At 38.3% G+C, this 23,027-nt stretch overlaps 1 pseudogene; it reads left to right on the forward strand.

Annotated features, from left to right (window-relative positions):
• Positions 1-13,467: 13,467 nt before the first annotated feature.
• Positions 13,468-21,343, forward strand: LOC147615071 (metal tolerance protein 5-like; annotated as a pseudogene).
• The last annotated feature ends 1,684 nt before the right edge of the window (positions 21,344-23,027 follow it).

The raw sequence follows: 23,027 nt of genomic DNA on the forward strand, positions 1-23,027 counted from the left end.
AGAAGCAATCAACTTACCTGCTAGGTCAGATTGCTGCCTCCCAGAAAGAACCTTGTACCTATTCCACAGTTTTTGAGACTGACTCAGAATCAACATCCACACATCAACCCAATTACCCCAGAGATTCATTCCCTTCAACTCACTCAAAACAACATCATATCACAATATTACATCAAAACAGAAGTCTCAGTATCCACTCACAACAGACACAAACCAACCTCTGAGATTTCATCAGATAGACAAAGAAACATCAAGATCTCACCATCCCTGAGACATAGGAATATCAATAGTAAGAGAAGCAACAAGAGCAAGGGGGGATCCATAACAAGATTGTCTCATCTCTTCAATCTTACAGAAACAAACACAAGAAGGCTCGGCACTACCACACCTGCAAGCCATGACCAAACCAATAGAGAAGGAATTGAGAAATCTTTGGATAGGTTCAAGTTCCAACAAAGCTGCATCAAGGAATCCTAGGGCACCAATCCTCCTAGAAGATCCTCTGTCACATCTATGCACTCTCTGCTTTAATCCAACCCAAATCTCCTCAAATCAATCCCGCGTCGATCCACACAAACCAGAAAGAAACAACAATTTCTATCCCAAACAACACCTTGGGTCTCCTCCCCTTCTCAATGTTCTCCCTTCTTCACCAGAGATGGGCAATAGGAGATTGCAAAGTATGATACAGTGGGGAGACTGGGGCAAATTGGAGAATCGAGAAACATTCATCCTTATTTTTCTCATCCTAAAATTGTACCCACTCTGTATATATCAACAAGCCCCACAGCTATCACTTGTCTTTGTCAACTACCACACCGCCATATGCACATGCAGAAGTTCTAGCTTCACTTCACTGCAACTCGCAACAGCTGTACACCTGAGGTTGGTAGCCATGCAACATCGCTTCTCCCTAAGGTTTTCATACGTACTCTAGTTGCCTTATTATTTTCGTGGCATTTGAACAGGCACCTCCATTGCACATATTCTTTGGTCCTCCCTAAAAAATCCTATCAAACAGCTAGTACCTATATGGATGTACACTACGTTGCAGAGCAAACTTCAATCGCTCTTCATCATCGCCGCCCTCCCTCCAAACTATGTTACAGAGGCCGCGTCTCCTCCTCGATTCAAATCTCCTTCACCGCGTCTCCTCCTGGATTCAAATCTCCTTCACCGCGTCTCCTCCTGGATTCAAATCTCCTTCACCGCGTCTCCTCCTGGATTCAAATCCATTCACGTTTCTCCTCGCTGTCATTGTGGTTGTGCATGTTGCTATTGTTGTGGTGGGTGAGCTCTCTCTCTCTCTCTCTCTCTCTCTCGTGTTATTGTGCAGGTCGGTTGTGAGGCAGTGCTGTCTGCACATTTGCAAGCGGATTCCCCACTTCCTCAAGTAAGCCGCACTGCGCTCTGTTCTCGGTTTCTTTTTTTTCTTTGAAAATCCCTTGCAAATGCAATGGTTGTGAAGCTTTTAGCGCGCGCGTGGTTGTGAAGCTTTTAGCGCCCGCGCGCGCACGTGTGTGTGTGTGTGTGTGTGACAATGTTCGAAAGAGAATGTCTTTTGGGTATTCCATCTGTCTTGTTGCTACTCTAAGTTGTATGAATGTCTGCTTTTGGTGTTAACAACTATCAGGAGGCATGAATGAATGGAAATATAACCGACCTGATCTTAGTTCCCTTGTGTATGGAAAGACCGGAGCTCAACGCTCTACATTGGCTTACCGCATTGGGCACAATAAAGATAGTCGTTGCTCTTCAAGAGCCGACTAAGTGGTCCAAAACTACTGAAGTGTCGGCACTTGTCACCAAGAAGTTGTTACACTACCTTGGAAGGACACACCTCTCTCACTCTCAACACCAAGTTAATCCTCTCAACTCTCTCTCTCTTTCTCTCGCACACACACAAGAGGAAAGAGAAAGGAGTACACAAGAGGAAGGAGTACACAAGAGCTCAATTAGCACAAGGGGGACTTTGTGCCTTTTCATTATGAGAAAAGTGACATATACAACTAGTCCTAGTTCACGTTTGGCAAAAAGATGAAAAAGGAAACATAATGCATAATGTCAAAAATATCAAACAAACACTTATGAACCAGGTCCTACTAGTTCGTGAACTACCTAGTTCATGTTGTGAACTGTACCCAGTTCACATCGTGAACTAGCCCCCACCTAGTTCGTGAACCACGACTTGCTAGTTCACGTCGTGAACCAGGCCCTACTAGTTCACGCTCGAAAAATTTTTTTCGTGAACCACGCTCGGAAAAAAAAATCATGAACCACCTAGTTCACGTCGTGAACTACACCCTACTAGTTCACGTTGTGATCCAGGCCCTGCTAGTTCATGCCTAGAAAAAAAAATTTGTGAACTACCTAGTTCACGTCATGAACTAGCACCGCGCAAAAAAATCCATGAATCACCTAGTTCACGTCCTGAATCGTAACCTGCTAGTTTACGCCTGATTTTTTTTAAAAATTTTAGCGTGAAGTCCATTTCATGTTGTGAAATACCTGCTAGTTCACGACGTGAAAAAGGGTTGTCAGTAAAAAGAAAAATAAAAAAATCCGTGAACTACCTACTAGTTCATGTCGTGAATCAGTCCCGTGCACAAAAAATCCATGAACCACCTAGTTCACGTCGTGAATCATGACCTACTAGTTCACGTTGTGAAACCAGGCCCTACTAGTTTACGCTCGATTTTTTAAAAAAAAAGCGTGAGGTCCATTTCATGTTGTGAAACACATGCTAGTTCACGACGTGAAAGAGAGTCCGTTGGCAAAAAAATAAAAATAAAAATCCATGAACTACCTAGTTCACGTCGTGAACCTTAACTTAGTTCACGTTGTGAACCAGTCCCGCGTGCAAAAAAAATAATAATCTGTGAACCACCTAATTCACGTTGTGAACTGCGACTTGCTAGTTCACGTCATGAACTAGCAGGTACCGGCTCACTTACCACCCATTACCGGGGTAAAAGTACCCCGAACCCACAAGGATATGAAACACTTGCTAGTTCACGCTCGAAAAAAATAAATTAATTTTTAGCGTGAATTCCATTTCACGTCCTGAAACACCTGCTAGTTCATGACATGAAAGAGGGTATGTCGGTATTAAAAAAAATAAAAACAAGAAAAAAAGTCTAAAAAACAGTCCTGTTTGGATGCTCATATCTCCTAAACCGTAAATCCGATAAACATGTGGTAGTGCTCATTGGACACTAAGTATCGAGCTCTTCAAAATTGGTCTTGAGCATCCGAGGAAAAAATCTATCATTTTGGCCTCCAACCAGTAGCCTCAAAATTCAACTTGGAAATCGAGACAGAAGCACTGTGTACCATATTCGGGCTACTTTTGAGTGTCTAAATGAAAAAATCACGAAAAAATCAGAGGTTGTGAAATAGGAAAAATCTTTTTGGAAAATTTTTTCATCTTGAGACAGTGATGGAAAATAGGTTTTAAGACCTCCTCTTCCATCTAGGATGCTACCAGCATGCACTTTTTCTGGAAAAGTTCATCCTAGGCATTCACACGCACTTTTGAGACCTCGGCTTCCATCTAGGACACCACTGATACTTTTTTTTTTGAAAAAATGGGTTGTTCACATGCACGTAGCACCTAAGCTAATTAGGGCAAACGAACACTTGTTTAAGCTAGTGAAGGGTGCGCCAGGCCTCCTGAGGCTGTAAAACGGGCTGTAGGACCATCAAAGAAAACTAAAAAATAAAAATAAAACACGTGCTTGCTCATTTAGAGCAATTGGCAATGTCAAAATATGGCAACAATAGAGGGATTACATGCGCCCACACCCAGACTAAACCCAATGGCTGAAATCTTCAAGCCATTGAGATCCATGCCCCAAATGCACCTCCCAATATCATTTGCCATGCTGATGACAACAAGTGTGTCATCGAGTTTTACATCCCTTGTCACATCAATCCCTCCGAGATTTAGTCCCTTGCCTAGCATTACCACAAGATCTAAACCTTTCGAAGTGCTAGATATTAACCCTTTACAACCCCTAGATGCCCACACCTTGGACATATTGACTAATCTAGGAAGGGGGTTGCCCAAGGACTAAGTGAGTCCCTGCGATTAAGACAAACTTTAAAACCTTGAAAATAACCTTTATCCATGGCGTTTCAAGACAAGGTGATCGGTGGAGTGTAGCAAGAGAAGTCTATTTGATTGAGTGAAACTAGAACCCGCCCAACCACCCCATATTGAAAATTATGATCACATAACATATGTGGAACGCAAAAAGCGAGCTCAGGAGAGCATTCTTAGCATTGTTAAGTGCCATATAGGATCATCGGTTGTGATTGAACCCCATATTGTCAAACCTTAAAAATCAACCAAAACACACAAACCGGACAAGTATCGCTTCCCCTTTCAAGAGGAATATGTTTTCTCTACACAGAAATGAACTCATCAAGCCAAGAAGATTCATTAGAGGAAGATTGCACGAATGATGTAGTGAAAAGGCACGTGAGGATTCAATGAATCTCTTACAAAATTAAAGCAGTCTCTCACATTCTCATTTGGAGGAGTGCTCTTCTCTCGGGTAAAGCTAGCATAGCTTCATCCCTCCATCCTTTAAAGGCTAACCATGAGTTGTACCAAGAGCTCAAGAGCTAAATATCATAGACCTCAATTAACATTGTCAAAAGACTGAGTGTGCCATTGTACACATTTGGATACTATTGAAAAAGCTGAGAGCCAAGAAGAGGATGAAAGAAAATGGAAAAATGAAACCGAAATGGAAATTGAAATTGAATCAGATATGGGAACATCCATGGTTCCACTTGAAGATTCTATCATGGTATGGTTAGATTTCCCTATGGAAAATGGTGTTAAGCACAAAGCGCATTGATTAGCCATCAATCTAGTTATAACATCATGACAATAGACACTTGGGTGTCATTAGGACAACCAAAAATCATCCCTAAAGACAATGGCCTTGTTAGAGATTCTAATGGAGAAAACATTGACGTTCTAGGTTGCTTTAGCTGTGCTACTCAAATAATCAGTGGAAATGTGGAATTTAGATTCCATGTTACCCCAGATCCCCTTGAGTATGATGTCATCTTGAGTGGCACTTGGGTATGTGACTCGTGATATTCAATTGATCAATCCATGCAAACAGTCACCTTGGACACTTCTACAGGCATTGTGAAATTGCTATTACAAGAGGGATAGACCTTGGAGGAGATGGAACTTCCAACATATCTTACTCAGAATATCCCAAGAATTATGGTTGGATTAGAATTTTCCAGTAAAATCACCACAATCCAAGCAAAACTTTATCCACAACGAGAGCATAATCTCATGACATTCAAGTTATGGGATTTATTAGGTCAACCAACACTCGCGGCTCATCCTGATAGAATTCCATTCATACAAGAGTTGAACATGCCATGTTTGGGGTACTTTGAACATACAATGTATATAGAATCTATCCCCCTTATGTGTAAGTTTTTTTGTGGTTGAGTATATGTTGCAAGCAAATTTGATCTTGGGGCATAAATGGACTTATTACTGCCCAAGCACCACTGTGCTTGGCTAGCGATAGGGTCATCATGATGGTCAACGACACAAAGTTGACAATACCACATTGCACAAAAGAAGATCCAACCCTAATGGATTTCTATGATGCTGAATGCAAAAAGCTACAAGCCTCTTCCTCGGAAGCCCCTCTACACAAAGACCTAGAATGTGCATCAATGACCAACTCAGACAATACATCTACCCCTTCACCTCCATCCTCATCGACAAAGTTCAATGCCAAAACCTCACAATCAACAGCTATTCGTAAAGAAGTCCCCCGAGTGCAACCATCTATCTCTAAAAAGGAACTCAAGGGAAAAGCCCCGGAGCCAATGCCTCTTCATCGACCTACCTCACCAAAGGAGACAGCTACATGCTCAAAAGCCTCATCATTGAAAGCCACTCCGTAAGAGACTCAAGCCTCGTTGTGTGACCATGCCCATGAATCTCAAACCCGCAACCTCAGTGCCAACCAATGTGAAGGAGGGCCCCAAACCTTCCACTTCAACCAAAAGAAACTCCACCATGATAGCCAAAATCAAGGTATCTTAATGGTATCAAAATGTGGATGGAAAAGCAGCTACTTGTAGGCTACTACTACGAAGGTGCCAATCCAATTTGGATGCCTCGATCATCGAAGCCTCTTCCTCAACGCAAAACTCAACGGCCCAAGGAAGAATAAAAGTACTCCACCACATTGTCCATGAAAGCATATGCGAGTTCCTCAAAGAACTCCAACCACTCAACAAGTGTGGGTATCAAAAAGATTACTGCAAGCACAAGGCTACTTACTACCAAGGTAATACTAAAGGTTGGGTTCCTAAGCGCATCAAGAAGTGCCCCAAGCCTACTCAAAGAAAGAAGCCTCAAAGGCATCACCCATTAACTCCTAATGTTCATAAAAAATGGGTGCCTATGCACGTGCTTCAGAAACAAGGATACTATGATGGACATTCCATTATATGGTTGCCAAGATCGAACAAAGGGAACAATGCAGCATGAACACAATCCATATGCATGTGCATTTTGTACTATGAGAGAAATATTAGAGGCAAGTCCACATGTAGACTTAAGAATAGTAATCACCAAAACAAGGTCAACCTCAAGGCAATACTTGGTTCCTATGGGTACTGAGGTAGCTGCTATCGTGCCGCGTCAAGGGGATGATCCTAATGTAGGTCATCAAGATAATCAAATAATGTCTCGCACTAGAAGTATGAGAAGAATATCAAACTTACATCGATCATGCATGCATTTATTGTATGTTCTTCTATTTCCAAGGGGGGAGATGGTTGGCATGTTGGTATGCCTTGAATGAGGATACAAAGACAATGAGTCAATGGCAATACTATGCATTTAGATTGCAGATAAGAGATGATACAAATGCATTAAAGGCTATTGTAATAGTATGTGGTTGATGCATATAGTAGCATGGAAGAATCAAGGTTAGCATGGATTCATCATAATCAGCTAACTTTGCATGCAAAGATATATCAGGGACTTGTAGATATGGTGAGTATAAGTGAAGGTGTAAGAATAGTCTTTGGTGGTGCTATTAGACATAGGGTAGTTTTGCCCTCTTCTTATACCGGGAGCCTTGATTTATGCATAAATTGTATCAAGATTCAATGGCAATTGTGAGGACCATGGAAAAGCAAGACCTCTTTATTACCTTTACTTGCAATCCTAAATGGAATGAAATAACCAATCCTCTATTATATGGGCAAATTACACAAGATCATCCTGACTTGACTGCACATGTCTTCTACCAGAAACATAAGGACATGATGCACTTATTGAAATGGGGTCTACCACATGCACATGTATTGTTGATATTAGAAATGGGGTCTGCCACATGCACATGTATTGTTGATATTAGAAAATGAATGCAAGCCATCCCAAATTACAGACTACGATAAACTGGTATGTACTGAACTTCTTGATAAGGTGATGTTTTCCAAGTTGCACAATATTATTAGTCATTGTAATATTCCTGGACCATGTGGGGCACAAAATATGAGGTCTCCTTGCATGGTCAATGGAAGTTGCAAGTATTGTTATCCTTGAAATTTACATGCGACGAGATGATGGTAATAGCATATAAGTGAAGGGACATAGAGTGGATAGCCATTGGGTTGTGTCATACAATCCTTTTCTCTCAATGAGGTACAATGCTCATATTAATGTTGAGAAATATTTATATAAGTATGTATACAAGGGTCATAATAATAGAGCTACTATTTAATTGCAAGATATAAATGGTGTTATTGATGAGGCTAGTCAGTACTTAGATGCTCGATATAGAGGCATGTTCGCATATATACCAGTACGATATGCACAAAGAAAAGCCAGATATACAAAGGTTGCAAGTTCATCTTCCTATGCAAAATAATGTCATATTTAATGACCATGATGATCCGCGCGATGTAATTAATCGAGAAACAAACTAAAAAATTACGCTCTTACAGAATGGTTTACTGCAACCAATTGCATGTTGATGCAAATAGCTTGCTATACATGGATTTTTCTTGCAACTAGGTGTAGAAAAAAGGTTCAAGAACTTGGAGTAGAAGACAAAGGAAAAATACTATTGGTCGGATGTATAATGTGAGCCCAACTCTACAAGAGAGCAATACTTCTTATTACGCATTTTACTCACTGTGTGTAAGGACTGTAGGTCATTCGAAGAGTTGCGAATAATTAATGGGCATTTATATCCTAATTTCAAGGCAACATGTAAAGCTAGAGGTTTGTTGGAGAGTGATGAGGAGTGGTATACCTGGCTACATTCCAAAAGACAGGATCTCAACCGTGTCAGTTATTTGTTGTTATTTTAATGTTTTGTGAGCCTATAATATCCTGGTGAGATTTGGAACAAGTTTTCTACTAAACTTTATGAGGATTTCTTTCATGTTACAGTCAAGATGTAATCTCGAGGGGTTCACCTCAAAAAATTTAGTGTACCACGTGCGATCAAAAGGAGGGGTATTTTAATTCACATTTTAGAAAATTCTTAACATGATTACAATAACAGGAGGGGTATTTTAATTCAACTTCAAAAAAAAATCCGTTAGTTCATAAGTAAAGAGGGGTGGTTTTATTGGGGGAAAATTTTTAGTTAAGGGGTTTTTTAAATGCCCCTTGAACGCACGTGATACATATGATTTTTTAGAAGTGCACCCCTTGAGGATGTAATAATGTCAGTGCTTGCCAAACTCTAGCAAAAAATCAAACTTTGTTACACTTACAAGACCTTCTTCGCCAGCATGGAAAATGTCTTAATGACTTTGAAGGAATGCCCCTTCCTGATAGATCCAGTGTTGCCATAGTAACCAATGGTTTATTGATGGAAGAGATGATGTTTGATACTGTACAATAGGCTGATACCTCTCTTTCAATGGCAAGAAGTCTTAACAATTGTCAGCAGGGCAAAGAACATATCATAGTATTCTCGAGGCTGTTTCTAGGAATAATGGTGGTGTTTTTTCCTTGATGGTCCTGGTGGTTCTGGAAAAACCTATCTTTATAATGCCTTGCTATCTCGATTACGTGGAGAGAATCATGTTGCTTTGGCATGTGCATCTTCTACATTGTTACTATCAAATGGACGTGCTGCTCACTCATGATTCAAAATTCCATTGGATTTAAATGCATCTAGCACATGTAGTATCAAGGTGAACAACCCATTAGCAGATGAACTAAAACTAGCTAAATTAATGATTTGGGATGAGGTGCCTATGACCCATTATCATGTATTGGAAGCATTGGACAAGACACTTAAAGACATAATGCAAAATGATAGAATTTTCGGTGGTAAAATCATGCTCTTAGGTGGTGACTTTAGGCATATCTTCCCAATTGTGCTTAAGGGATCGTGAGAGGATATAGTCGATGCAACATTGTGCTACTCATATATATGAGATACATTAATGTTTATAAAGCTCACCCAAAATATGTGTATCTGTCAGAGTGCTTTTGATCACATTGAACAAGAATTCAGTAAATGGATTGCAAATGGTACAATAGATAGGCCAAATAATGAAGGTATGGTGGTAATTCCAATATGAATGCTACTTGATGGAAGCTCTTTATAGAGTTTGCTTGAATGGATTTATAGAGATCTTCAAGGAGTGCAAGATTATGCAAGTTTCTTCAAAGATCGTGTTGTCCTTGCACCCGAAAACCAAGAGGTTGATGAGATCAACAATCTTGCCTTGAGTGTAATGCTAGTTGGACAAGAAAGGGAGTACCTTAGTGATGATTCAATGGCTTCTTCTACACATAAAAGTCTTTTGTATATAGTTGAGTACCTAAATAATTTAAATTTGGGTGGTGGTTATCCTCCCCGTCACTCTCTTTTGAAGATAAATGCCCCTATTATCTTGCCGTGCAATTTGGATCCCCGATGAGGAGTGTGTAATGGGACCAGGCTAATATGCAAGCAATTTCACACAAAAGTGATAGAAGCATAAATTATCACGGGCACTCACATTGGTGATAGGGTCTTTATCCCAAGGATAACATTCTTACCAACTATGCTTCAGATTCCTTTTGATATGAGGAGATGACAATTTCTAGTGAGGCCAGCATTCGGTATGACTATATATAAGTCTCAAGGATAGACATTGGGTATCTTGGGGCTTTACTTGGCTACTCACATTTTTATGCATGGACAATTATATGTTGCTATGTCACATGTTAGATCATCAGATGTAGTGAAAGTGTATGTGAGAGATAATGTGGACAACGAAAGTAGCAATGCAACTTTGGATGGAGTCTATACAATCAATGTTGTGTATAAAGAGGTTTTGGATAGATAACATATGTTCCCAAAAGGTAGTGAATATGATATTGACACCTTTGCTTGCAATTTATTTGGACAACTCATCGAGATCTTTATATGTGGAATCAACATATGTTGTTGAAGTAAGTAAATCCAAGGTAAATGATTGAAAAGATATCACAAGTACATTCAATATGATCCTTGAGTACGTTGTTCTTCTTTCAAAAGTGATTTAAGATTTGTTTTGACCTAGACTTATTCATTATCATGTTATATGAGACAATATTCATTAGGAGAAGGATGACCAATTTCTTTAGCTTCATCACTGACATTGACACTACTATTTTTGGCAACATTTTTCAAATGTATTCATTGTTCTTAATTTTGGTTTAATAGCCCATCTCAAGCTAAAACTAGAGCCCATATAGATCCTCAAATATGGAGAGCCCTATTTCCGCTCAGCTATTAGCTGAGGTTCTTGAAATTGCTATCGGGGTTGGGTAAGTTAAAAAGTATGGTTATTGTACAAGAAGGCATGCATAATTTTATGATGGAAGATATTGAAGTTTGTATTTACAGATGGATTCCAAATGATTGCATATTTGCAATGGTTCTCTTTGAGATTATAGACAATAATGAAGAGTGTCAATTTACTTGCCATAGCTATTACATGGTCAATGCTATGAGGACACGTAGACATCAACTGCAATTTCAATTTCATGTAACCTACTTGTTGGGTCAATCGACGGATGGCAAGTGGTTGGACGTGGAGTACATCATGACATTAGATATACATTTTTAGGCCCACGACCATTACCTAGAATGAATAATAACAAAAAAAAGGTATATTAGTATTTCGTCCCTATGAAAGTGAAAATATTTTGATACTCAATGAATTTATGTTAATATTTTTAATGCATGATGTGATGTTTGTGAATTGTGCAACAAGTCCAGAACATCAACAAGGTTCTTCATCAAAAAGATTTGAAAGGGGTTTATTATCCCCACGCAAACTGTTTGGTAGTAGAACAATTGCTCTAAGGGCAATGCCTCTCCTACAAAACTAAATGATCTTCTTCTTTGATGTCTTTAGTTTTTTTCTTCTAATACGAGACATAACTTTATTTAAAATATAGATGTTTACCTATCGATTTGAAGGAGATTTACTTTTTACTCAAATTAAAGTGCTTTTTCAAATAGTCTCTTTCAAGCACACACACACACACACACACACACACACACACACACACACACACACACACACACACACAGAGTTCTACATGTTGGTTGAAATGTAAGAGAAGTTTAGAAGGTTTTCCTTTTAATGGTGAGTGATATTACTTAGAATGTCATTAACAAGGAGAACATTTACCTTTATATTTGGTGACAGGCAAGATATCCCGGGTAGTGACGATTATCTTAATCAGTAATTATAGTTCTCATTGTTTGCTATCCTCTAATTAATCTTTATTGTTCATATTATAGATCCTCGTTCTTAGCATGGGCAAGCAACTCTGATAAAAAGAAGTAAAGTGATATATATATATATATATATATGCACTTACTTATGAACTTAGAGAGAGAGAGAGAGAGAGAGAGAGAGAGAGAGAGAGAGAGAGAGAGAGAGAGAGAGAGTTTTCTATGTGTTGATTGCCATATGAGAGAATTCTAGGAGGGTTTCTATTTAATGAACACTAAGGGTGTCATCGACAAGGAGAACGTTTACATTTATATTTGGCGAGGGACAATAGATCCAAAGTATTAATTAATCCAATTAATCATTCTTTCACATTATTTACTACAATATGATTTTCAATGTTTTCTAAAAGCTAATAATCCTTGTTGTTTATATATTATAGATCCTCCTATGTGGAAAGGGTGTTTTACGGTATGGAAACTTACATTCTACAGATTTATTTTGTGGTATATGTCAGCAATTTTTTTGTATATTTTTCTGAATGATTTATTTTTGGAACAGGGATTATCTTTATTCTTTTGAACCAAGTTTGTTGCTAGGGTTGTATGGACGAGACCTTTGGACAAAAAAATTTGGCATCCTTGGACTCTACAATTTGGACCCGCAAATCACCTCCATGTTACTGTCATGTTTATGGGGACTACTGAGGGCCTGTAAACATAGGTCTTCAGTGTATGGGCTCTGGACAATATAGTGCCTTTGGATTCAAGATTTATAGGCCTATCACATTGCCTATACATACACCTCCCTTAGCTCGCAGTAAGGTTTAAATTTCTGTAAATTTTTCCATCCTAAACATTAAAGTCTTACAATCATTAACATTAAATTTTTTTGAAATATTGGTTGGGTAGGTCCACGTGATGATTACACACCTCCAAGAGGAAGGCATCCGCTTGGTTTGCCACCACACTTCTCTTAATGAGACGAACAAAAGTAAAGAGTAATATGTATATGACTTATAAATTTATTTACGTTTAGGTCAATAATGATGGAGCTCTATGGAGTGTTTTGTGCTATTTAAGAACTTGACACTATTGGCATTTTAATGTGGCTTATGAGGAAGGATATTTTGGTTATGAATAATTTTTTGGCTACACTTTTTTTAGGATGATTTATTCAAGTAATGAGAATTAGTGACAGAGATGGAACAAATATGTGATTATTGAGTATAAATTTTGTTGTAGAGGTTGTTGTTGCTCAAGTGTTGATAAGTTTGTGAGTAGTTGGCAAAGGAAAACAAGTATTCTACTTATATAGTGTCTCATTCAATTTACTTAAATAATGTTTGTATATCTATGTAATTACAATGTAGGCATGTAAGTGTTTTTATGCATGTAAGAATATATATTTCATGTCGAAGACAGGTCATACCACTAGTAGATAGATAGGTAGGTATAGATCAGTTCACAATATAAATATGGGTACCAAATTCTCCTTAGCATTAATTAATTACTTCAGAGAAGAGAACCTTGGAAAATTACTTGAACCTTAGTAAATATGGGGTTTGATTGAACCTTAGGAAAACTACATTGAATATCGATTTGACGTATGGCAGTGAGGGCCTGTCGAATTTTCTAGAATGTTACAAAAGGTGTAAGATAGGGAGAGAGTGTCGATGCCTGCAGACCTTGGGAAAGGGGAAATGAGCGTGGAGGGAGAGACGGCATGCCTCAGATAGACGAGCACCCTTCAGAGACAAGGAATCAGAGAGTGCGTGAGATGCTAGGGGACCTTGACATAGTTGAGCGCGAAGAGAGGGCGGGTGAGGTAGACAGCCGTGTATGAGAGAGTGTGGGAGAGATGGCGGCGTCGGGAAACAGGGGCACCCCTCTGAGAGAGGGAGACAGATGGCGGCCGTGAGAAGTGAAGGTTTAGGCCCCCAGAAGCAAACGTCTAAACCTTCGCTTCTCCTATACATTAATTATTCAGGCCCTATACATCAACTAGCCTGAATATGTTATGTACTAAATATCAAAAGGGGTATTTCCTAAGGTTGCCGCCTTATGGACAATGAGGAATTTTCCTCTATGAAGACGTTCATTCTGCACGATATACGACTGATGATCTCGATTTCGATAGGTCTTCTGCAAGTCCGTGCACTTGCCCCTGAAAGAGCCTCAGGACTAAGAGCCATGGGATGGGGTCTTTAAGACCCCAGTCAGATGAAATCTGCGGCTGAGGAGCGATGGAGAAGATCGACCGCCACCGGGACATGGGTCGCCAGTTGACGAAAAAAGATGCCGATTTGCCAGAAACTGAACATGCTCCTGGTCAACCTGCACGTTGTGGCTGTCAGTTTTGATGGCATACGTGCAAGATGAATGCATCGCCGTTTGCCAGCAGGCCACGATTTGATTACAGCGCCGTTTGCAGCAGTTTGCGCGTGACCCTAGTTTACTTCAGCTGCCAGCTTGTTCCTAGCTTACTAAGCTTGTTCCTAGTTTACTGGGCGTCCAGAGCAATTTTGCCTCCCTCAAAGACTCACGATTCTCACTTTGTATGTATTCCCAGTAGTTCGGCAGCTGCTGCATTCATCTTGCGCCCTACCAGTTTACTCACCCCTAGTTTACACTCCCACCTGGACTCACGATTCTCACTCAAGACGTATTCCCAGTAGTCCGACAGTTGCTGCATTCATCTTGCGCCCAGGTTCGCTACCACTTTACTCACCCCTAGTCTGGCAGCTGTTGCATTCATCTTGCACCCAGCTTCTACAGCCCCTGGACTGCAAGCAACCTCATGCGTTTACTTTATAGGCTCGCCTCCAGTAGACGACCACGATTAGTTTACCTCCCAAGCGAGCGCTTGTTTTCCTATGGAGCCTGCCAGCAACCTCGCTAATTAGTTTTCCCCTCATGCATGACTGTAAGCTGAGATCAATAGTCAGTGGCAAGTTGGCGTGGTTCTCACAATCATTGGGCGGCCACATACTTCAGCTGGTGTGGTTCTTTGGACATTCAATCCTCCCGCACATTTATCACAGGTTTTAAACTTGTTAACTATTTGGTCATTTTATTCCTTGACGTTTTGCATTTTCTCTTGTTGTGTTCTTAGTAAACAATTAACGATGATCCAAAAGGAAATTGTTGTGTTCTAAGTAAACAATTAATGATGATCCTAAAGGAAATTGTTGTGTTCTCTGTATGGTGTATGCTGCATAATTGATGATTCTAAAGGAAACTAAACAAAGTTTGTGCATGATTCTATGGTTGAAAAGCCTACTTCTTGTATGGTTCTATGGTTGCAAAGCTAGTTCATTTTGACTATGCACTTTGTTTACTAAAAAATTCAATATTCCAAAGAGTGTGTTAGTTTATTCATAAAAACAATTTCATGGGAAATTCCCAGGAGTTCTTCTACTCCCTTCTTCTAATCCCAACCGGTGAGGCTTGGCCGAGTTTTCCCTTCCTCCCTTACTCTCTCACATAGTTCTACCTAAAAGCTGGGCTCCTCATGGGATCTTCTCCAGACCCTTATGTGACCATTACATTAGCCAATGGAGAAGTAGTTCGACAATGTCGAGCTTCCGCAATATGATGGATCATTTAAAGGATGCTCACAATATCTCCATTGAGATCCCCTTGTGAAAGATTGGCCGACCTAAAAGAATAGGGGCGGTCATCGTGCTCCTAGTCTCCAATTTGTAAAGCAAACTCAAGTACGCTTCCATGATGCAAACCAGAAGCTAGAGAACGGTAGGGAAAAATTTTAAAAATTGCAAAGATTGAAGGCCGAATGTGAATGGGAGAGCATGGTGGAATCACATGGAATTGACTCCCAAGAAAACTTTATTGACGACTTCGTCAATAAGGCCATGAGAGCGTACATGGCATGTCACGGGACCCTTTTTTTACTTCTTTTAGAAATAATTTAAAACTCACAAAATATATCAAAATTTGAAACAAAGACTTGAATTAAATTGAAATCAAATAACATAGCATAACATAAGGAAAGGGAAAGGAATAACATCACCATCAAGACAAGATTGGGTGCAATCTCCCCTCCCCCCCATGCCGTGTAGCTCCACTTCCACGACATGAGTATTTAGTGAAATTTTAATCATCAAAATAGCCCAAGGAGCTAATAATAGATGTGCATACAAATTGGGCTTGCTTATCCTACTTTTGGATATTGCTTTACATATTATTAACCATATGAAGTCTCCTAAGGTTTCTACATATGAGTTGTCTATATCTCAAGACGACGTTGGGATTAATTGACGTGTTCAATTAATTGTTTAACTAACATGGATAGTGTCTATAAGTATAGCCAAGGAGAAGTGCGAGGCTACCGATTGAGGTATTGCACTGCATGAGATGTTGTGTGAGGGTACCGATTGAGGTGTCACACTATACGAGGGTACCGATTGAGGTGTCATATGGCTGGTGGATTAAGGGGTGGTGTGAAGATGATGATCATTTTTTTTTTGTGAATCATGTATTAGACTTTGTATGCATATTATTTTTTATTTGATGATCAGTGTCACGATCATCAATTTAGGTGTCGCACGAGTTTTCTTGTTTGTATTCCATGTCCATAAGAACCTCTAAGCCATGCCTTTGTGCCTCTGACCATGTTCGGACCTCTGAGTTTACCTTGTAAGTTATGACATCAATACCTACGAGTATAATTTTTCTTACACAACTGAGGATAGTTGCTTCCTCAAATGGGAGGACTGTTACAGATATATATTTTATCATATTTTTGATGAATTAATAATCATAGAAAAATATGCTTAATTTAATTTGTGCACGATTCAACTTAATGGAATGTGCAAATGTGCACAAGATTATTATATGTGCAAATGTGCACAAAGTTATTTTATGTAACAAAGCCCATTAGCAATTATATTTGGGCAAAGGTTTTATATGTACAAACCTTAGGAGACTTCATATGGTTAATAATATGTAAAGCAATACCCAAAAGTGGAAAAAGCAAGCCCAATTTGTACGCACATCTATTATTAGCTCCTTGGGCTATTTTGATGAATAAAATTTCTCTAAATACTCATGTCATGGAAGTGGAGCTACACGGCATGGGAGGGGGAGATTGCACCCAATCTTGTCTTGATGGTGATGTTATTCTATTTCCTTTTCCTTATGTTATGCTATGTTATTTGATTTCAATTTACTTCAAGTCTTTGTTTCAATTTTTGATGTATTTTGTGAGCTTTAAATTATTTCTTCAAGAAGTACAAAAAAGGTCCCGTGACATGGCATCCAATGATCAACGGCTTCAAGCGATTCAGCAAAGAATTGTTGGGGGCTATGAGAAACATGTGAGTGATTTTTTGGCCATTTATGTTTATACCGTTAACAATGTTTTCCCATAATTTAGAAACGGAAAACTAGGCCAACGAAAGATGATGATTCACTTCAGAATAATGATCATGTGTGCGAAGATCTTCAGCACCAAGATCTACACAGTGTGAATGAGTCCCTTACACCGGTATGTAGATTGCCATGAGTCTTTGTTCGCTTATTAGACTTCAGTGTGTTACATAATAACATTTAAGAAGCTTATTTTGTAGAAAAATCTCTTGAGTCTAGATATCCTTGGTCCCCTCGTCTACGAGGCAACTTATATCTCAGGTTACATTTGAACTTTCCTTCTTGTTTCAACCCCTTGTACGTTGCACCACTTGTAGAAATAAAAAAAAATATTATATGTAAGCAGCTTAAATATGTAGAATTTGGATTGATAAAAGTAAGTAAGTTTTGTTCTTATCTCATTTTCTATTGTGGTGAGGCTTTTACTTCTTTGGTCATTTGTAAAATCATCCATTATTTATTTGATTGTACTTGCTTATCAACTTGCTATCAACTTTTATTATTTCTTGTAATGCCCATGCTCCTCATGATTAGATACTCTTTATTGAATAGTATGCTTTTGATAGATGATTCCATGGATTTTTTATTTTAAAATGAACTTTTAAGTCTGTAACCTCAGGCTAAGAATGTTTGTAAATCATGTGATATTCTTACAAGTATAAGTTAAAGCATTAAACATTTTCTTTTTCTATGATAGCACTATCAAGGTATGCCTAAATTTTTATTTTAACTAAAATCTCTCATTCTCTCATCAATTTCATATAGCTAGTCTGTCATATTTAAGGAACTTGATGTCTAAAGTTTAAATGGTTAGTGATTGAAGAGCTAGTGCTAAATATATACCAGATTTTAGCCTCTACTATGCACATCTCTCTCTCTCTCTCTCTCTCTCTCTCTCTCTCTCTCTCTCTCTCTCTCTCTCTCATAAATTATTGTCATTTGTATTTGTCGAGATCACATAGATATAAACGATTTTTTGTCTAGCATTCGTTTTCCATATTTCCACATTCTAACTGTTATCCTAATCATGGCACACTAACACACTAGTACATGGCTTGATCTCATAAACCCTTTGAGTATTTTGTAAAACTTAAAAAAATGTGTGTGTATGCATGTGTGTGTGTGTGTGTGTGTGTGTGTGTGTTACATATACATATTATCATCAAAGATAGTACTTATGCTTTTAAAAAGCCATGATGTTTGTCTTAAGACGACATGGTTTCATACCTACTAGAAAGCACAATTATTTTAGATTTGTGATAATATAGTTGTAATAAAAATATGTATACTTTCATATAGGTGAACTAGGATTATGTAGACCACCATTCAAGGACACCACCTCATCTAACCCATCCAAGAGAAAAACATGACCCAAGGGCACCACCTCATCTAACTCATCCAAGAAAAACATGGTAGATCATCACCCAAGGGCACCATCTCACCACCTTGTCTAAAGCCATCCAACAAAAAACATTGTCAGAACTAAGATAAGTTGATTCATATTGTAGGCTTATCAATGTAAGCAAAATTTGTATTGTTAACTCATTTTGGATAAACAATTACCTAAACAAGGAGAAACTTTAATAGTATTTAAGAGTTTTATAATGTAAATTAATAACCTCCTTTTTTTGTAAATTAGAGATACGATAAGAATCCTACATATATGCAGAAAACTGTCTCATAAACTTTTTTCATTTCACCCATATGCTTATGAGCGTGCTATTAAAAGTTGACTACTTGTGTGGGTGAGCCATGATTACATATTTTCTTGCAAATTTTAGATGATGTAAAGTTAAAGCGTGGAAAACCTTTTGGAAAACACTTTCTTTACCTAACAATACATGTTTGAATATAAGTGTGATTTTTCGATGAGAAAGTTTATGATGTTTAATTTGATTTTTAAATATATCTACTATATTTACAAAATAGAGAATTCTCACCTCTTTATATGGCATCATTTTTTTAACAGAGTAGTCAATTGGCATTACAAGGCATAAACAAATTTTGGGTGATTGGAGTGATGCTTTTTGTTACTTTTCTAAAGTTCAACCTTATGCTACTATGTAAAACCTTGAAGAATGACATTGTGCAAGCTTATGTAAAAGATCATTTATTTGACGTAATCACAAATATAATTGGACTATTAGCTGCAATATTGGCAGCAAAATTTTACTGGTGGATAGATCCTGTTGGTCCCATAGTGGTATGTTACTACATACTCAAAATCACATTAAACCAAAAAAAAAATCTTATAAGTTCAAGTTTTGTTTAGGCTTGTAACTTAAAGCTACCCTTAGTAGTAGTTATACATATGTGATTATTCTTATAAGTGGTACTTATAGCAACCACTAATATTTTTGACACTGCTAAGGCTATTAAGTATTGCTAATACGGTTGATGTCATAATAAATAAGACTAATTCTTTTGTTATACCATACATGATTATCAACAATAACAAAAATATAGACACAGCAAGAATTTGTAACATTACTCAAGTACGACTACCCATTTTAAGAATATGATTATTATTATTTAATATATATTAGGTGTTGCCACTAATTACATCCAGCTTCTTACTTACAATATTAGGCAGCCCACCTGGGCTAACTCCTTATTCCCAAAATGTTTAGCCTTTTATCACTTCCCTAAGGCCCCTATCTGCTCCAATTTCCGCTCATTAGAATTCAGTTCACCATAGGTCTAGTGTCCACTGGATTTTCTATGAATGCCACAAACGTATATACAAGGTGCTTCACCTTTAGGTACCACCTCTTGGTCTTGGGTCCAAATTTCGGCAGCCTGGTATTTACCTCCTTGATAATGAATTCATGCATACAAACTTTTGGTTAGGGCTTCCTAGTATGTGCCAAGGTCTGCTCTGTAGAGAGCAAATCATCTGATTCCATTGCATAGAGAATGAATTGCCTGAAGTGTACTAGCATCATTCAATTGGTTAGCATAATATACAGATTTACAGAGATAAACACACTTATACATCACTTCAATGCTATTCAACCCAGTTTCCCTACCCCTATAAAATATTAAGTTATTTCTAGAAATCTAGATCTCCTAATAAGCAGTTAGTAATCTCATTAGGTTCTATCCCCTTTCCCAAAACCCAATCCCCCCACAATCCCTGAACCCCCAAAGATCTAGCCACCCATTTCTCTATCTTCACCCAAAATCCCCTGATGGCTGGGCACCCCCAGAAGAGATGTCTCCCATCTTCCAAGGTTGTCCTACACCTTGGATAGCAACCTGAAGTAAAATTCCTTTGTATAAGCTTGGAACCTACTAGTAAAGCCACTAGACATACTTTTCACAAAAAGGCCTAAAACTTCAAGGGCAAATTGGACTCCCATATGAGCTTCCATCTCTTTCTCCAGGTTCCAGCTTTCCATTTTACCTTCCAAGTTCAGTCGAAGCCTTATACTCAGAGTTGAGAAAATCAGATTGGAATGTGGTAAAAGAATATGATTAAATTATATCATAGGTGTAAGCAAAATCACCAAATCACATCACTATCCTAGTTGCCACACTTATTCTCGCCATTGTTGCATCATGATTAATAATACTCTTCTATCGAGTATCATTTCATAGTACTATTATTCTTACAGTTTTATCATGTCATTTCTTCTATTATCACCACCATTATTGCAAACATCAACTTATTAGAACGATAATCATTATGGAAATAAAATGATAAAGTTATTTCTTATACATTAGAAATGTCATATTATCTTTTTTCCAGCAAAATAATCACTTTGCAAGTAAAAGGAGCACTTTTCATGTGAAAATAGATTAATCGTGATTATGCTTATGCATAATTATCCATTTATAACAATCATTATTTGTGCTTGAGCAGTTGGCAATATACACAATATGGAACTGGAGTCATACTGTGCTCGAAAATATATCTTCTCTAGTAGGAGAGACATCACCACCTCATTTTTTACAAAACAATAACATACTTGTGTTGGAATCATCACAAAGCTATCAAACATATTGATACAATAAAAGCTTACAAGTTCGGAGGATATTACTTTGCGGAGGTGGACATTGTTTTGCCAGGTGAGATGCCATTAAATGATGCACATGATATTGGTGAGAGCTTACAAAATAACCTTGAATGTTTACCAGAGATTGAAAGAGCATTTGTTCACCTTGATTATGGGTTTTTACATCGACCAGAACATGCCCAAAGGGGTTAATGCTAGGGAGACACTTAACACGTATGATAGCATGTCAATTGGATTGGCTACATTAAATATTCATGGGATCTCTAGTTTATAATTGTAATCCTTTTTTAAGTCTTAACAAAGTGGCTTCACATGCCAAATTCTATATTGTTTGCTATAACTATTTTAAAATCTATGATAGAGTTCAAGTTACGATGAGCATAAGATATGTCTCTTTTGTGATTGTTTCATTCATCAAAATAATGTATATAGTTATGTCTTCATAGAATCTTTTAAAATAATAAAGATTCATGTTTTATATCAAAGACACAAAGGAAATTTTTACTTATATTTTTTGAAAAGGATTTAGCAAAAGTATATGTCTTTGACTAGGATGATCAAATTAAAACAACAAGGTTTGTGATCATTGATTGATTTTCTATGATCTTTACGAAACTTTAAAATGACAAGGTTTGTGATGATTGGTTTGCTATGTTGATTATGAAACTTTTAAGGAATCAAAATTGAGAGAGACATTTAGCCAAAAAAAATGCCTTGTGGGCATTAGGTGTTTGCATGGAGAGCCGCAATAATAATTGCAAGGGGTCTACCTTCCCTACTCCCTTCCTTGGCTTGAGGGAGAAAAGTGAATGTGCAAAAGTAGGTGCGAGCAAAAGATGCTTTTTGCATATATCTAGAATGGTAGAAAGTGGACATATTCACCAAACAACCCAAGAAGGAAGGAGACAATTATTAGGGCGCAAATAAGATAATGATGTGGATTTCATAGAGGAACATATACTTGAATATGCCAAATAAGATAATGATGTGGATTATTTCATAAAGGAACATATACTTGAATATGCCAAACATCTCTACATGCATAGTGATGCTCCACTTATGACAATAGAGGGTTGCCATATGCATGCACATGATGCAATCATGCCTGGGGATGTGACACAGTGCTAGACTAAGTCGGACATTGGGTGGGCCAATGAGAGCTTTCTTTAGATTGATTAAGTGGACAAGAATTCATGCATGGGAATGGATATGCCTACACATGATTTAAGCAATACTAGTACTCGACCCCCGCGCGAGACAGCCACCATGACTTGTGGGCTTGCCCACGGCTATCAAGGTTGGGAGGTGAGTCAGGCATGCACCCCCTTCATGTTTGTTTGGTTTGTTTGCAGGTTTCGAGCCTTGTACCAAAAGCGTTCTACGAGGTGATCCGGTGGGGATTTGATAGTGGTATCATGCTTCGTAGGAAATTCAAAAAAAAAACTCGCGCTTCTTCCACCTCACCATGTATCAAGGTTGAAGCGTCCACCATGTGACAAGAGGTGTGCATGAACAAGTAGTATGGATAGGATGGGTTGCCTTCAGACTGTTAAGAAACTTGGATCAAGCCTAATCTTAGAGGTGAATGTAACTAGCTGGTCACCAATTACCACGTCATAACGGTTAGTTCTATGATGGCTGAGCTATATAGCACCATCATTAAGGTAAGCCGAGTGAGTGAATTATAAAAATGAGGGGAAAAAGGCAAAGTACCGTCGGTTCTCATGGGTCGAAGAGTTGTATTCTTAATGGCAAGCAGCAAAGAGGCGGGAAAAAAAAACTTGAAAAACGGAGCTGTGCAGGTGGCGAGAATTGGAGAGATCCATGTGTCATGGAAAAAAGTTGGAGCAAATAGAATCTCTCTCTCTCTCTCTCC

Source organism: Cibotium barometz, chromosome 40 (genome assembly GCF_041138505.1).
Source record: "Cibotium barometz isolate CiBa-2024 chromosome 40, ASM4113850v1, whole genome shotgun sequence".
NCBI lineage: Eukaryota > Viridiplantae > Streptophyta > Polypodiopsida > Cyatheales > Cibotiaceae > Cibotium > Cibotium barometz.